The sequence below is a fragment of the Arachis hypogaea genome, chromosome 10 (assembly GCF_003086295.3).
Source record: "Arachis hypogaea cultivar Tifrunner chromosome 10, arahy.Tifrunner.gnm2.J5K5, whole genome shotgun sequence".
NCBI classification, from domain to species: Eukaryota; Viridiplantae; Streptophyta; class Magnoliopsida; order Fabales; family Fabaceae; genus Arachis; species Arachis hypogaea.
This window is the reverse complement of record NC_092045.1, coordinates 83,603,160-83,620,601: the sequence shown is the minus strand read 5'-3', so window position 1 is coordinate 83,620,601 and position 17,442 is coordinate 83,603,160. Positions and strand designations below refer to the sequence as shown.

Here is a 17,442-nt window from a genome sequence, read left to right as displayed (position 1 = left end):
TATGGTTACATTCTAAGTTTGGTGTTGCCATGCAACAAATTGTTTTCAATCTTTTTGGATGATTGCATCAAATCAAAAATGAAAGTGACACACCAAGATTTTAAGTTTGGTGTGCCACTTATTTTCTATGCAATTCATTCAAGCAACACTACTTGTCTGCATAATCATAATGCCTCTATAGTGTTATTTTTTTTCTCTTTCTTTTAATTTGACACTTTGTCATTCTACTTTCTTTAGTCATTTTTCTATTTTTAAATGCTTTCATTTTAGTTTGCTTATTTACTGTGTTTGTTAATACATTACCAAGAGAGCTTTATTCATGACAGATTATTGGCTTGGTGATTGTCTTTAACATACAACAGTTTCATTTAGTTTTGTTTTAAATAAAATTGACATATGATTGCATTCTAAGTTTGGTGTTGCTATGCAACAAAAATTTGCTTCCAATCTTTACTAAATACTTGCATTAATTCCAAGTGAAAGTGTCACACTAAGTTTGGTGTGCCACTTATTCTTTATGCAAAGTATTGTGCACACCTTCTTATGCTTGCAATCAAATGTCGCTGTCTCTTGTGCCTTGATTGTTATTTTTCATTTTTGCTTGCTTAAAACACATGTGCTACTAACATTTCATTGTGTAAGACATTCATGATCCATCTTAGCCCCATAGCCATTGTTCTAATTGTTGCTTGAGGATGAGCAAGCACTCTAAGTTGGCAAGGGAAAGGGAAGAATTGGAGAAAAAGGACAATAATAATGAAGATGAACTACAAGGTTGTAAAGTTCCTTTTCCTCTCCTTTGTTTCTAGCACTTTAAATTGCATGATTGTCTTTATATTCTCTGTATGCATGTGTGGTATGAATAAGCATAACTTGAATTTTGATTTATAATATGTTGCTGTGGCATTATAACTACCAACTTGAGCTTTGTGAATTCAAAAGCAGTAAAGCATCATGATCATAAACAAACAAGGCATTAAAGAAGAATTTAGCATGTGCATACAAGTATTGGAAAGCTAGTATGATTAATTGATGCTCAATTGAATTGGATTTTATTTAATTGAAGTTTTTCATCTAGTACATTTTGTGAAATCTTTTAAAATCATGAAAACCTTGAAGAAGCAATTACAATTAAAGCAAGAAAAGAAAAAGGGAAAGAATGAGAAAGTTGAAGGCTCTGAGTACCAATGGCAATTTATTTGCTAAGTGCTTGTGGTGTTTATGTATCAAGCCAAATGCTTGAAAACAAAACACTTAGAAGTCAAGGCTAGGCTCAAGTGCAAAAGCACTCCCTCAAAGCTCAAGGCTCTGAGCATCAATGATTAGAGAGTCAAGAAAAGAAAAGAAAAATGAGCTTAATGAAGTCCTCTAATTAAATGCTTGTGGTGCTTATGTATCAAGTGGTAATACTTGAAAACAAAGCATTTAGAAGTTGTAGCTTTGTTATTAACTCATGGGGCAAAGCACCCAAAAGGAGAAGCTAAAAAAAAAATCAAAAGCTTGTTTCAAGGAAGAATTATAAGAAAACGATTTCATAAAATAAGCTAGATAGAAGCATCAATCATTTACATCTCTTTTGTAATTGTAGCATGCATAGAAAACTAGCTTGCCATGAACATTAACTTGCTACTCTTCTTACCTTGGATTGTCAATTTCTATTGCATGATTCTTTTCTTGCTTGGGGACAAGCAAGGTTTAAGTTTGGTGTTGTGATGACAAGTCATCATATACCCATTTTCTATGCTTTTTCATACAAGAAATTGATGATTTATGCTTAAATATTGAATGCTTTTGTGCTTAAATGATATATTTTCTTGATCTTTTAATTTTATAAATCTTGTAGGAAAAAAAGAAGAAAAAGAAGCAAAGAAGCACAAAAAAAGGAGAAAAAAAGAGCTTTGGGGTACACTTTGAAGTTGGGGTACACTTTGGAGCCTTAGGCCACGCTTTTAAAAGCGTGGCCCATGACCAAATCAAGGAAGGAAGCAGCCAGCACGCACACTGCCCTGCCCTTGCCAAGGGCAGGGCAGAATCATAATGAAGCAAAGTGAGGATGAAGCAAATTTTGGCTAAGTTAAAATCTGGGCGCTCACAGCATGACCATGCCTACTTCAAAGGGCTATAACTTGAGCTACAGACGTCCGATTGATGTGCTTCCAGTTGCGTTGGAAAGCTGACATTCAGAGCTTTCCAACGATATATAGAAATCCATATTTAGCGTCCAATTGAGACAGGAACGAAAGGCATCTTTAAGGGCTAAAAATAAGCAAAAATAAACCAAGGAAAAGGAGTAGCGTGTGCATCCACCAAGTTTCGAACTTGGAACTTCATCTTTTGGAAACACTGCCCTGCCCTCCGCGAGGGTAGGGCAGCATTTTGTGATGCACACACACGCACCAGATTGGCGCACCAAAGAAGGCTTCGGCAGCACCAGCAGCACGCACAAGCACCAAATTGGTGCACCAGATTTTTCTGCCCTGCCCTCCGCAAGGGCAGGGCAGCATCTTCACACTCCAAGCCCACACCACGCTAGCACCAAGGACGCACGCACCAAATCCTGCCCTGCCCTCCACAAGGGCAGGGCAGCCTCCTGGAAGTGTCAAGGGCCAAAAATCAACCAAAATTCAATTTAATTCAATTCCTCACCAAATTGAATCAAGGCCAACCAAACCCATTTCTCCTCAAATCCAAAGCAAGCAAAGCCCACTCAACATGACTCAAAGGCACATGGATCAATTAAATTAGGATTTTCATTTTTGTAATTTGTTTTAATTTCATTTTCATTTTTCACTTTGAAAAGCCTATATAAAGGCATCACTCTCATTTCAGGGGAGAGGCTAGCACACTAGGGAATATTAGGATTTGAGATCTCTCTCTTAGTTTTCATTTCTGTTTTGAATCTGGATTGGGAGTGAAGGAATTCTGTTTCCCTCTTGGTCTAAGATTTCTCTTGTTCTTCTTCTGCAACTTTCAAGTGAATTGAAATTTGAATCAAAGTTCTCTTACTGCTTTCATCTTTAATTTTCCTGCATCTTGTTTGCTGTTGGATCAAGGAAGGGATTGAGATCTAGACTTGTTTTCTAGTCTCTTTGATTCCCTGAGATCAATTTTATTTTGCAATTTAGCTGAGCTCTTTGCTACTCTTCTGTTTTTTTTACTGTTTCATTGAAATTATCAAATGCTCTTTGAGATTTGAGAATTGATCTCAGTCTTCTGCTACGTTTACTTTTCTGCAATTTCCTTTCCTGCATTCTACACTTTCACATTTCTGTCCACATTGAGCTTGATTTAATTTCCTGCACATTTACATTTTCTGCAATTTAAATTTCTAGTTGCTTAATCTATTGCCTTCTTTAATTTCCAACACCCAACCCCCTTTACTTTTCATGCAATTTACTTTTCTTGCAATTTAAGTTTTAGCTATTTTATTTTCTTGCTCTTTAAGTTTCTATGCAAGTTACTTTCTGCACTTTATAATTCCTGCAAATTTACATTCTGTTGGCTACAGTTTCACACAATTCACTTCAATGTTAGCTTGACTAAACTAATCACCCACTAAAATTGCTTGATCCATCAATCCCTGTGGGATCGACCTCACTCTAAGTGAGTTATTACTACTTGATGCAACCCGGTACACTTGCCGGTTGGATTTGTGTGTTGGAAATTCGTTTTTCCTTAAAAACACCATCAATACTTGACTTTTGAGCCCACTTTGACTAAATTGCCTCTCATCTTATCACTTTTAGGAGCATCCCCATTTCCTCCAATCCATCCACTCACATTTTTCTTAACATTACTTTCCATTTGTGGTCCTTAAGGGTATGTGCCTCTCATGCTTCCTTACTTGCATGCTTAAATTACCCTTACACCACACGAATATGTTTGCCTTGCTCTTCCCATGTTATCTTAGTTACATGTTGCAGCTGTCATGTGACAATGATACCCATATTCTATGGCATAACTTTTCATTGCATAATCGCGTTTACTTCCACTTATTTGGGTTTGATGTTTTCCCTTTCTTTACTCTCATAGGATGGTCATCAAAAAGAACAAAGGGAAAGCCCCCAAGAAGCCAACTTCCAATAAAGCGCACCACGACTTAACGGCCAAGCCACTCTTAAGGAAGACTAAGGGCCCCATTGATGTTTTAGAGAAGGACAACCCTCCTAAGGATTCGAACAAGTTTCCCAACCGTTACTGCGAACTTGTCTACTCAAGAATGATCGAAAGGAATTATCATCCGGAACCCCTCCTAGTCCTACCGGCTCACCTCCGTCCGATTGTGATGCCACACATTGACCGGAGGCAATGGAGGTTCCTCTTGAGGCAACCAAAGGAGGCCAATCTCTCATGGGTAGTGGAATTTTACTCCAACTACCACTCTCCCCTTCTCACATCAATATTTGTGCGCCGAAAGCAAGTGTCGGTCACAGTGGAAACCATCCAAGAAGTCCTTGGGATTGGACCATCATCGGATGTATATGACACCTACGAAGAAGCCTTGGCTACATGCGATGACCGTGCATTCGATTGGAGCGCGATCCTCCGCGTCATTGCTTTACCCGACGCATATTGGATTCGAGGGACCATAAAGCAAAGACCCAAGGGTTTAGATGTCCGCCACCTCACTCAAGAAGCCACGGCATGGGCCCAAATTCTAGCTCACTATGTGCTCCCAAGTACACATGGGTCATCCATCACCGCCGAGTTGGCCTTATTGATATGGTGCATCTTAACCGAGAAGCCGGTCAACATTTCGCATGCCATCCGCCAATCCATGGGGCGCATTCATGCCAAAGGCAATCTACCATTCCCCGCTTTGGTGACAGAATTGGTTGCAAAAGCCGGCGTCAACCGAGAGGCTAAAGATAGGAGAACCTCAATTCCGGTCGATGGTGATATAATTCTGACCAAGAGATGCCTCAAGCCTCCAGAATTCGCCAAGGACATCGGACTACCCACACCAACTCGCAACACCACCACTTCATCTACATCACAAAAATCGGCTGCCCAACGCCTTGAAGACCTTCACAAGAAATTGGACCGTTATGAGCGGCGCAACCAACGCCGTTATGCTCATGTGAAGAGACTTCTAAGCATAGTCACCCCACCTATGGAGGAACCCGATATCTCCACATCTACCGCAACTTCAAGCGGAGAAAGCGATGACATCGGAGATGTGGAACACTCGGAGCTCAACCAACCACTATGCCTAACCTATAGCACGGAGGACCGTGCTAAGTTTTAAGTGTGGGGAGGTCGGCCGACCGATCTCCGTAGGTAACATCTGAATAAATCTGAATACATTAGGATAGGGTTGCATGATTAGGTCTTAGTTGGCACCATTCGCATGATAAGTTTACTTGGTTGGAACAATGAAATGCTTTCTTAGGAAACCAATACTTTGGGGCAACCATGGGGCATTGCAAATTTTAAATGCTTTAATGCCAAAATTGCATGAAGAATTATATTTTGGAACATGGTTTTGAGCTAAGAACACAAGCAAGTGAGTTTTGAGCCTAATGGTGTGGTTACATCTTATAACCACTTATTTTCCCTCTTGTGTGCACTATTCTCCTCCATGATTGCAATCCTTGATTTGTTTGATCCTTTATGTCCATTATTTTGTGTATACATGCATTTATGTGATTGAGACCATCATTTCTTTAGCTCACTCACCCAAATGGCCAGCCCTTTTATATTCCTTTGTTAGCCAATTTGAGCCTACGATTAATCCGCTTGTTCTTAATTTAGCACACTACAAGCCTTAAAGCGGAAAACAATAAATATCCTTATTTGGATCTTTGATTAGCTTAGGCTAGTGTGAGTGAGAATCGTTCAAGTGTGAGAATCTTGGGACATTGGGTGCATAAAAGGGTAGTTTTGTATTCTCTATTGAAAATGTTGGGAATTGGGTACATGCTCATGTATTGATCAAATGTATAGACCTTATGCATTGATGTTCTTGTATGTAGAAAGAAAAAAAATGAGAAAGAGAAAAGAAAAAAATAATATGGAAAAGAAAAAAAATTATAGAAAAAAAAAGAAAAAAGAAAAAAAAGAAAGAGAAAAGCAATAAAGGGGACAAAATGCCCCAAAGTAAAGTTCAAATAAAATCAATGCATAAGTGTTGTGAAATGAATAGAAAATACATGAGTATGTGAAAAAAGTGAGAATGGGTAGTTAGATTAGCACTTAATTGTATAGGTCATTATATAGGTTAGGTGGAAAAGTTTAAGCTCATCAAAGATTCATAATTCAAGCTCACTTAACCATATATGCATCCTACCTTAACCTTAACCCCATTACAACCTAAGGAGAAGACCTTATGATAGATGTATGCATGCATGAAATATATGTTGATTGTTAGAAGGAGAACAAATCTTGGAAAGCATGATTAGGGGAGAATTGAGAGAATCAACCCTAAACACTTGAGCGACCAGAGCGCAAATACTTCCGGTGAGGGTTCGATGCTCAATCCCTTGATTCCCGGCTCTTGCGAGCATTCCTCATGCAAGGTTGTATATATTGCATTTGATACTTAGAAATTGGCAAGTCCTATGCATTGACCACCATCGTGTCCCATATGCTCGCATATGTCATAAGGAAGCTGATTTGTTCCCAACCAAGTAGATAACAGCATTAGTCGTAGTTGCATGCATATAAGTAGGTTGCATTTCGTGAGTCCTATACGTTTGTGACTCCTCAGTCTTCTGTGTTTCTTTGCATCTTCCTAAGCATGAGGACATGCTAGAATCTAAGTGTGGGGAGGTTGACAAACCCCATTTTAAGGGTTTACCTTGTGCTAATTTCAAAGGGTTTATCAATGATTTCACACACGTTCTGCATGAAAAGACAAGGATTTGCATTCCTTTCCTAGTTTTGTCTCATGAATGAAAACATGCTTATTTTGCACTAAAATAGAGACATCTCTAATCTTCTCTTGATGCCATTCGATGCCATGACTTGTGCGCTAAGTGGTTTCAGGATATAGAGTAGGAATGGACAGGAAAAGAGAAGGAAGACGGGTGCAAGGGAAGGAAGCATGAGAATTGAAGCTTTGGAAATTTCCGCAAGGGCGCGTGCGCGCACCTGACGCGCCCGCGCGGATAAGAGCAACTTGAAGCCGAGACCAAGAGCCAAGCCACGAGCCGGCTTGAGTAGCGGCTAAGCCAGGATTCTCATGGACGCGCACGCGTACGTCCCGCCTCCGCGTACACTCTAAAACCGCATCCATGGCGCGTCCGCGTACCTTGCGCGTACGCGCCGATGTTCGAATATGATTTTTTTAGAAGTCACGTGACTCAGGCGTGGAGTTGGTTAGAGATCTGAACTTTTGAGGAGTGTATTGGCGGGAAAAGTCTTAAGAGGACTAGGGGAGCAAGGGTAAAGGACACTTAGTTCATTTTCTAGTTTTTGAGATATTTTTGGGGGAGAGAGGAGAGAGGACTCAAGTTCTTACTAGGGTTCTTCTTCATCGAAATTCTGGATTTCTACCCATTCCTTGGTGAGATCCATTGCAACTTTCATTCCACTTTGTTCATGTAATAGGTTTTCTTTTCCAATTTCAAGTTGTAGTTGTAATTGCTAAAATTCCTTGGATCTAGGATTCAACTTTATGATTTGTGGATTCCATTGATGTTTTGAGATTTTGATCCTCATCATTGCTCCTTGACAATTGTTTGTTGTTAATTCCTTGTATTGCAATATCTTGGATTCTACTTTTCTCTTCATTTTACTATGACCTTCCTTCATGCTCACTACATGTTTGATAAAATGTCAACACTAGCTATGGAGTAGAATTTTTACACTTGGCATAGGGTTTGGTCATTGGAAGAAATTGAATAGTTGTATCAATAGTTGATTGAGAGTTAGGGATTGCTAATTGACTTGGAGTGCACTAAAGCTAGATTCCCATGAGGTGAAGCTAGGACTTGTGACTCAAGTTGATTGTTTTCATTTGATTTTCCTCTATACTTAGGGGATGACTAAATAAAGCAAGGCCTAATTGTGGTCAACATTGAATGGACTATAAGGATAGAAGTTCTAATGCCAACCCTAAGCCAAGCCTTTTGATAATTGATTGCTTGTTTCTCATTACTTTGCTAAAACCTTCAAAGAATTCCAATGAGGCTTACTAAGTCAATAAGATGCACACTTTGGCAATTCCAAGGGAGAACGACTCGGGAGACTAGTACTCTCGGATATAGATTGTAGATTTGTTTGATGATGGATTTTGCGTTGGTTTAGACTATACTACGATTGATCACTTGATAAATTCTATACCGACAAAAAATTCATTTGTCAAAATGGCGCCGTTGCCGGGGAATTCGCTTAGTGTGCCATGTTATTGTTTGGATTAAGCGTGTATATATGTACATAGTTGCACTTCATTGTAAATAATTCAAGTGACTAACCCCTCATTCGTTACAATGAGTTTCATTTCCCCTTCATTGCATGACGCGTTCACAACCGAATCCGAGCTTAGTCCCTTTTGATCCGGAAATAGAACGAACTTTGTTTCATATTAGACAAGCTCGGAGGCGGCTTAAGTTTGGAAAAGGGGAAGAGGTTTTCACCACCTCAACCACCTTACTAAAAGTGAACATTGAACCGTCACTCAAAGAAGGCATTAATCCTACTTCCATCAATCTCACTAACGAATCTTCTTCTGTTTTAGGTACTAATACCATGGATGCTCCGAGGAGAGTTACCATCAAGGAAGCGGGTGCACCGGATTATGTCCTTCAACCCCTTCATGTAACTCACCCCAACTTGAATGCTAACTTTGAATTGAAGACCGCTTTGATCAACCTCCTACCCAAGTTTCACGGGCTTCCCGCACAAGACCCTATTCGACATCTCAAGGACTTCCATCGCATATGCTCGACTACTAGACGGGAAGGGTCTGATGAAGTTGCTATATGGTTGTTTGCTTTCCCTTTCTCTCTTGAGGACAAGGCTAAAGAATGGTTCTACACCCTCTCTAGTGAAGTTACCTCCGATTGGGACTTACTTAGAAGGGGATTCTTGGATAAATTCCTACCTCCGGAAAAGATGGATAGGCTAAGGAAGGAAATGTCTTGTATTGTGCAAGGTGAGACGGAGCCACTCTATGAGTATTGGGAACGATTTCGTAAGCTACTAGATGCATGCCCCAATCACATGCTTGACACCCAAGTATTGCTTGGATACATATGTCAAGGGATGCGAGAGCAAGATAGAACCCTCTTGGACACTTCTAGCAATGGTTCTTTGTCCAAATATAAAACCGCGGAGGAGGCATGGCAACTTATTATTGACTTAGCCGAATCCAATCAACATATGAGGCGAAGAGTCAATCGTTCAAGGACCGTGAATGAGGTATCAACTAGTAGTGAAACCACCGCTCTAACTCAATCCTTGAATGAGATGACATCCATCTTGAGGCAACTCCAATTGAACCAACAACAATCACAACCTCAATCACACCAACAACAACACCCTCCACCACCTCAACAACACAACCAACAATTGGTCCCTCAAAGAGTATGTGGCATTTGCTCTTGCTACTCTCACTACACGGATGAGTGCCCAAGCCTTCAAGAAGATAATACCTTGGCGGCTACCCATAATTTCTATGATCGGCCCAATCAAGGATACTACCAAGGCGGTAATCCTAACCAAGGGTACTCTTATCAAGGAGGAGGAAGCTACAACCAAGGAAGTGGACACAATAATCAAAATTGGAGAGACAACCATCAACAAGGGAATAGGGACAACAACAACAATGGAGGAGGTCAAAGATGGGGTAACAACTCACAAAACTTCTCACAAAACCGACCATACAATTCACAAAATCAACCATACAATCAACAAAACCCACAAAGAAACTATCAAGCATATCAACCACCACATCAAAGACCACCACCCAACCAATCACAAGCTCCTCAACTCACATATGCAACCACCACCTCCAACCAAGACGAAACACTCCGAACCATTATCCAAGGTCAAAAGGAACTACAAAACACACTTGCTTCCGGTCTCACCGGCCTCACCTCTACACTACAAGCTCTTCTTGCACGCATGGATACACCATCAACTCCCACTCCTCAACCCCCAATCCAAAGTGTCATTCCCTCTCAACCTCAACCAAATTCAAAGGGGGGCATCAATGCCATCACCCTTAGATCCGGTACGCAATTAAAAGAGAAGGAAGCAAAGGACTCAAGTCCTATCACAATCGCCCAAGAAGAGGAGAGAATAGATATAGAAGAGGTAGTGGAAGAGGAGACACCACAAGCCATAGTTGAAGATGAAGCCCAACCAACAAGGGGGACAACCAAGGCCAAAAGAACCTTGGAAGAAGAAGGTGCTCAACCACTTCCATTTCCAACACTTGCGAAGAAAGCTAAAAAGCGCATAGAACTCGACCCCAAAATGGTAGAAATATTCAAGAAAGTTGAGGTAACCGTCCCTCTCTTTGATGCTATCCATCAAGTTCCTAGATATGCCAAATTCCTCAAGGACTTGTGCATACATAAGGATAGAATTCTTGAATTGGAAACTATTCCATTGGGGAGTTCGATTTCCGCTTTAATGGGAACATTGCCCGAGAAGTGTGATGATCCGGGCCCTTGTATGGTCACTTGCACAGTCAATGGAGTTCAATTTAGAGATTGTATGTGTGACCTCGGAGCATGTGTTAGCATCATGCCACTCTCCGTCTACCGGGTATTGAAGTTGCCACCACTAAAAAGGTCGACGGCAAGATTTGTCCTAGCGGATAAAAGCATAATAACCGTAGCGGGTGTTGCGGAAGATGTATTGGTGAATATAAAAGGGTTGGTATTCCCGATTGACTTTTATGTCCTTGAAATGCCATCAAGCGAAACCGAGAGAGCATCGTCTATCCTACTTGGAAGGCCATTCTTGAGAACTTCTAGATTTAAACTTGATGCCTACTCGGGAAACTACTCATTTGAAATAGATGGGAGAATTGTAAGCTTTAGCCTAGAGGAAGCAATGAAGCATCCACCGGAGAACCACTCTTTATTTCGGTGTGACCCAATCGATAACATAGTGGCCGAAGTGCATCTAGCAAGGTTAGATGAGAAGTATAGGGTTGAAGAAGCAAATGATAAGTCAAGCGAACTAAAGACCACACATCATGCAAATCATCTGGAAACTCAAACCTCAAAGAATGACAAAAAGATGGAATTGAAGCCACTACCACCTCACTTAATTTTTTTCTTTGCACCCTGTTGTACTCCTGGATATGAACCTCACAGCTTTATAGTTTGCAACGTCTGCAAACCATGGTGCTTCTTGAATGGCAAAGAGTTTCTTATCTGGAAAGGTCTCAGAGATCTCAGTAGAGGGGAGGGATGTCCCAGCTACTGGTTCTATCCGAGACAAGTGATCAGCTACCTGGTTCTCTGTCCCTTTTCTGTCTCTTATTTCTATATCAAAACTCTTGCAGAAGCAACACCCATCTTATGAGTCTGGATTTTGAATCCTGCTTTGTGAGTAAGTATTTAAGAGCAGCATGGTCAGTGTACACAATCACTTTTGATCATACTAAATAGGATCTAAACTTGTCAATGGCATAAACCACTGCAAGTAACTCTTTTTCTGTGGTTGTGTAATTCTTCTGTGCGTCATTTAGAACACGGCTAGCATAATAAATGACGTGCAGAAGCTTGTTGTGCCTCTGTCCCAACACTGCACCAATAGCATGGTCACTGGCATCACACATTAGTTCGAATGGTAATGTCCAGTCTGGTGCAGAGATGACTGGTGCTGTGACCAACTTGGCATTCTTCTGTTATCTGTTTAGATAGCTGCTGTCTTGTCTGATTCAATTGTGCTTTCATATTCTGGTTAGCATTTTTAGTTTCTTGGAGCATCTCTTTAAACTCTGCTAATTGTTTTGTCATCAGGAGTAATTGTTGATTAAGTTTAACAATCTGTTCTTGAGGATTAGGATCAGTAGTTACTGTCATAGCTTCTTCTTTTATAGAGGACTGACTGCTTGAGTATAGATGTTGATTTCTAGCAACCATATCTATGAGCTCTTGAGCCTCTTCAATCGTCTTCCTCATGTGTATAGATCTACCAACTGAGTGGTCTAAAGACATCTGAGCTTTTTCTGTAAGCCCATAGTAGAAGATGTCTAACTATACCCACTCTAAAAACATTTCAGAGGGGCATTTTCTTAGCATACCTCTATACCTCTCCCAGGCATTATAAAGGGATTTATTATCCTCTTGTTTAAAGCCTTGGATGTCCAGCCTTAACTGTGTCATCCTTTTTGGAGGGTAAAATTGATTCAGGAATTTGTCTGATAACTGTCTCCATGTTTTTATTCAACCACCTCTTAGCTTGACCTTTTACAGCAAATGGAAACAGTAACAATCTGTAGACATCCTGATCCACTTCTTTATCACATACTGTGTCAGTAATTTGTAAGAACTGTGCCAGAAACTCAGTAGGTTCTTCCTGTGGAAGACAGGAATACTGGCAATTTTGCTGCACCATGATAATGAGTTGAGGATTTAGCTCAAAGCTGCTTACTTTAATGGGAGGTATACAGATGCTATTCCCATATGCAGCTGTAATGGGGTTAGCATATGACCCCAGAGTCCTTCTGGACTGCTCAATTCTACTTAGGTCCATGATGGAGAATGGGAGATGATGTAGATATTATTTTATTTTATTATTATATATATATATTTTTTAAAATTTTAAGTAAACAAAAGCACAAAAAACACCAAACTTAAAATTTTTAGAAAATCAAACACAAAATTTCGAAAATTTAAAGGAAAACACAAAGAAGACACCAAACTTAGAAATTTTTAAAAATAAAGAAAGAACTAAGGACATGCAATTTCGAAAATTTTAAAGAAAATAAAAGCATGCAATTGACACCAAACTTAAAATATAAAACTAAACTCAAATAAAAGACTCTAAACCACAAAAATAAAATATTCCTAATCTAAGCAACAAAATAAACCGTCAGTTGTCCAAACTCAAACAATCCCCGGCAACAGCGCCAAAAACTTGGTGCACGAAATCATAATCACACTTTTGCAATTCCGCAAAACTAACCAGCAAGTGCACTGGGTCGTCCAAGTAATACCTTACGTGAGTAAGGGTCGATCCCACGGAGATTGTCAGCTTGAAGCAAGCTATGGTTATCTTGTAACTCTTAGTTAGGATATCAATAATTCTCATATTTAATTGTAAAAAGTAAAAGAACATGAAATAAATACTTGTTTTGCAGTAATGGAGAACAGGTTGAGATTTTGGAGATGCTATATCTTTTGAATCTATACTTTTCTACTGTCTTCTTCTTCATGCACGCAAGGCTCCTTCCATGGCAAGCTGTATGTTGGGTTTTACCGTTGTCAATGGCTACCTCCCATCCTCTCAGTGAAAATGTCCAACGCACGCTGTCACCGCACGGCTAATCATCTGTCGGTTCTCGATCATGTCGGAATAGAATCCAGTGATTCTTTTGCGTCTGTCACTAACGCCCAACACTCGCGAGTTTGAAGCTCGTCACAGTCATTCAATCCTCAAATCCTACTCGGAATACCACAGACAAGGTTTAGACTTTCCGGATTCTCAAGAATGGCCGCCAATGGGTTCTAGCTTATACCACGAAGATTCTGCTTAAGGAATCCAAGAGATACATACTCAAACGAAGGTAGAACGAAGGTGGTTGTCAGACACATGTTCATAGGTGAGAATGGTGATGAGTGTCACGGATCATCACATTCATCAGGTTGAAGAACAAGTGTTATCTTAGAATAGAAGCAAGCGTGATTGAATGAAAAACAGCAGTAATTGCATTAATCCATCAAGACACAGCAGAGCTCCTCACCCCCAACCATGGGGTTTAGAGACTCATGCCATAGAAGATACAATATGAAATGTGTAATGTGTCATGAGATGAAGATACAATAGCAAAAAGTCCTATTTATAGTGAACTAGTGACCTAGGGTTTACAAGAATGAGTAAATGACGTAAAAATCCACTTCCGTGGTCCACTTGGTGTGTGCTTGGGCTGAGCATTGAAGCTTTCATGTGTAGAGACTTTTCCTGGAGTTAAACGCCAGCTTTTGTGCCAGTTTGGGCGTTTAACTCTAACTTTTGTGCCAGTTCTGGCGTTAAACGCCGGGAATTCTGAAGCTGATTTGGAACGCCGGTTTGGGCCATCAATTCTTGGGCAAAGTATAGACTATTATATATTTCTGAAAAGCCCAGGATGTCTACTTTCCAACGCAATTAAGAACGCGCCAATGGGGCTTTTGTAGCTCCAGAAAATCCACATCGAGTGCAGGGAAGTCAGAATCCAACAGCATTTGCAGTCCTTTTTCAGCCTCTGAATCAGATTTTTGCTCAGGTCCCTCAATTTCAGCCAGAAAATACCTGAAATCATAGAAAAACACACAAACTCATAGTAAAGTCCATAAAAGTGAATTTTAATTAAAAACTAAAAAAATATAATAAAAACTAACTAAAATATACTAAAAACAGTGCCAAAAACCGTATAAATTATCCGCTCATCAGCGTTCAAACGCCAATAAGTCCTTCCTCCAGGGTGTGATTTTTCTTCTGCTGTTTTTGATTCTATTTTTAATTTTAATATTTTTTTCGTGACTCCACATGATCATGAACCTAATAAAACATAAAAGAACAATAAAAATAAAATTAGATAAATAAAAATTGGGTTGCCTCCCAACAAGCGCTCTTTTAATGTCACTAGCTTGACAGTGGGCTCTCATGGAGCCTTAGAAAAGTTCAGACCATGATGAATTCCTCCTAACACCAAACTTAGAGTTTGAATGTGGGGTCTTCTCAACACCAAACTTAGAGTCTGGTTGTGGCCTCCCAACACCAAACTTAGAGTTTGAATGTGGGGTCTTCTCAACACCAAACTTAGAGTCTGGTTGTGGCCTCCCAACACCAAACTTAGAGTTTGACTGTGGGGGCTTTGTCTGACTCTGTATTGAGAGAAGCCTTTCATGCTTTCTCTCCAGTGTTACAGAGGGATGGCCGTGTGCCTTAAACACAAGGTAGTCCCCATTCAATTGAAGGACTAATTCTCCTCTGTTAACATCAATCACAGCACCTGCTGTGGCTAGGAAAGGTCTTCCAAGGATGATGCATTCATCCTCCTCCTTCCTAGTGTCTAAGATTATGAAATCAGCAGGGGTGTAAAGGCCTTCAACCTTTACTAACACGTCCTCTACTAATCCATAAGCTTGTCTTACTGACTTGTCTGCCAATTGTAATGAGAATAAGGCAGGCTGTACCTCAATGATCCCCAGTTTCTCCATTACAGAGAGTGGCATAAGATTTATGCCTGACCCTAGGTCACACAGAGCTTTCTCAAAGGTCATGGTGCCTATGGTACAGGGTATTATGAATTTTCTTGGATCTTGTCTCTTTTGAGGTAAAGTTTGCTGAAACCAGGTATCTAATTCACTAATGAGCAAGGGAGGTTCACCTTCCCAAGTCTCATTACCAAACAACTTGGCATTCAGCTTCATGATGGCTCTTAGATATTAAACAACTTGCTCTCCAGTCACATCTTCATCCTCTTCTGAGGAAGAATATTCTTCAGAGCTCATGAATGGCAGAAGGAGATTTAGTGGAACCTCTATGGTCTCTATATGAGCCTCAGATTCCTTTAGGTCCTCAATAGGGAACTCCTTCTTGTTTGAGAGACGTCCCATGAGGTCTTCCTCACTAGGATTTTCGTCCTTCTCCTCCCTTGTGCATTCAGCCATATTGATTACATCAATGGCCTTGCACTCTCCTTTTGGATTCTCTTCTGTATTGCTTGGGAGAATAATGGGAGGAGTTTCAATGACTTTCTTACTCAGCTGGCCCACTTGTGCCTCCAAATTTCTGATGGAGGACCTTGTTTCACTCATGAAACTTAAAGTGGCCTTAGACAGATCAGAGACTAAGTTTGCTAAATTAGAAAGGCTCTACTCAGAATTCTCTGTCTGTTGCTGAGAAGATGATGGAAAAGGCTTGTTATTGTCGAGCCTGTTTCTTCCACCATTATTAAAGCCTTGTTGAGACTTTTGTTGATCCTTCCATGAGAAATTTGGATGATTTCTCCATGATGAATTATAGGTGTTTCCATAAGATTCACCCATATAATTAACCTCTGCCATTGCAGGGTTCTCAGGATCATAAGCTTCTTCAGAAGCTGTCTCTTTAGTACTGTTGGATGCATTTTACCATCCATTCAGACTTTGAGAGATCATGTTGACTTGCTGAGTCAACACTTTGTTCTGAGCCAATATGGCATTCAGAGCATCAACTTCAAGAACTCCCTTCCTCTGAGGCGTCCCATTATTCATGGAATTCCTCTCAGAAGTGTACATGAATTGTTATTTGAAACCATGTCAATAAGTTCTTGAGCTTCTGCAGGCGTTTTCTTTAGGTGAATGGATCCACCTGCAGAATAGTCCAATGACATTTTGGAAAACTCAGATAGACCATAATAGACTATATCTAATATGGTCCATTCTGAAAACATGTCAGAAGGACACTTTTTGGTCATCTGCTTGTATCTTTCCCAAGCTTCATAAAGGGATTCACCATCTTTTTGCTTGAAGGTTTGAACATCCACTCTAAGCTTGCTCAACTTTTGAGGAGGAAAGAATTTATCCAAGAAGGCCGTGACCAGCTTATCCCAGGAGTCCAGGCTGTCTTTAGGTTGTGAGTCCAACAATGTTCTAGCTCTGTCTCTTACAGCAAAAGGGAAAAGCATGAGCCTGTAGACTTCAGGATCTACTCCATTCATCTTGACAGTCTCACAAATCAGCAAAAACTCAGTTAAAAACTGATAAGGATCTTCAGATGCAAGTCCATGAAATTTGTAGTTCTGTTGCATCAAAGCAACTAATTGAGGTTTCAGCTCAAAATTGTTTGCTCTATTGGCAGGAATTGAGATGCTTCTTCCATCAACATGGACGTTGGTTTAGTGAAATCACCAAGCATCCTCCTTGCATTATTGTTGTTGGGTTCGGCTGCCATCTCCTTCTCTTGTTCGAAAATTTCAGAAAGGTTGCCTCTGGATTGTTGTAATTTAGCTTCTCTTAGTTTTCTTTTCAGAGTCCTTTCAGGTTCTGGATCAGCTTCAACAAGAGTGCCTTTTTCTTTGTTTCTGCACATATGAAAGAGAAGAGAACAAGAAAAGAAGAGGAATCCTCTATGTCACAGTAAAGAGGATCCTTATTATTAGTAGAAGAAGAATAAGAATGAAGAAGGAGAAGAGAAAAATTCGAACACAGAGGAGAAGAGGGGGTTCGAATTTTAAGATGAAGAGGAGTGTTAGTAGATAATTAAAATAAATAGAAGGAGATGAGGGGGAGAGAAATTCGAAAATAATTTTGAAAATGGGTTAGTAATTTTCGAAAATTAAAGATGAGA

The 17,442-nt window shown here is 40.2% G+C and overlaps 1 non-coding gene across 1 annotated transcript; it reads left to right on the top strand.

Annotated features, from left to right (window-relative positions):
• The first annotated feature begins 16,544 nt into the window (after window positions 1-16,544).
• LOC112718778 (small nucleolar RNA R71) lies at window positions 16,545-16,648 on the top strand. Its single transcript, XR_003161106.1, has one exon. It is a non-coding gene; the product is annotated as a small nucleolar RNA R71 (small nucleolar RNA).
• Window positions 16,649-17,442: the final 794 nt, after the last annotated feature.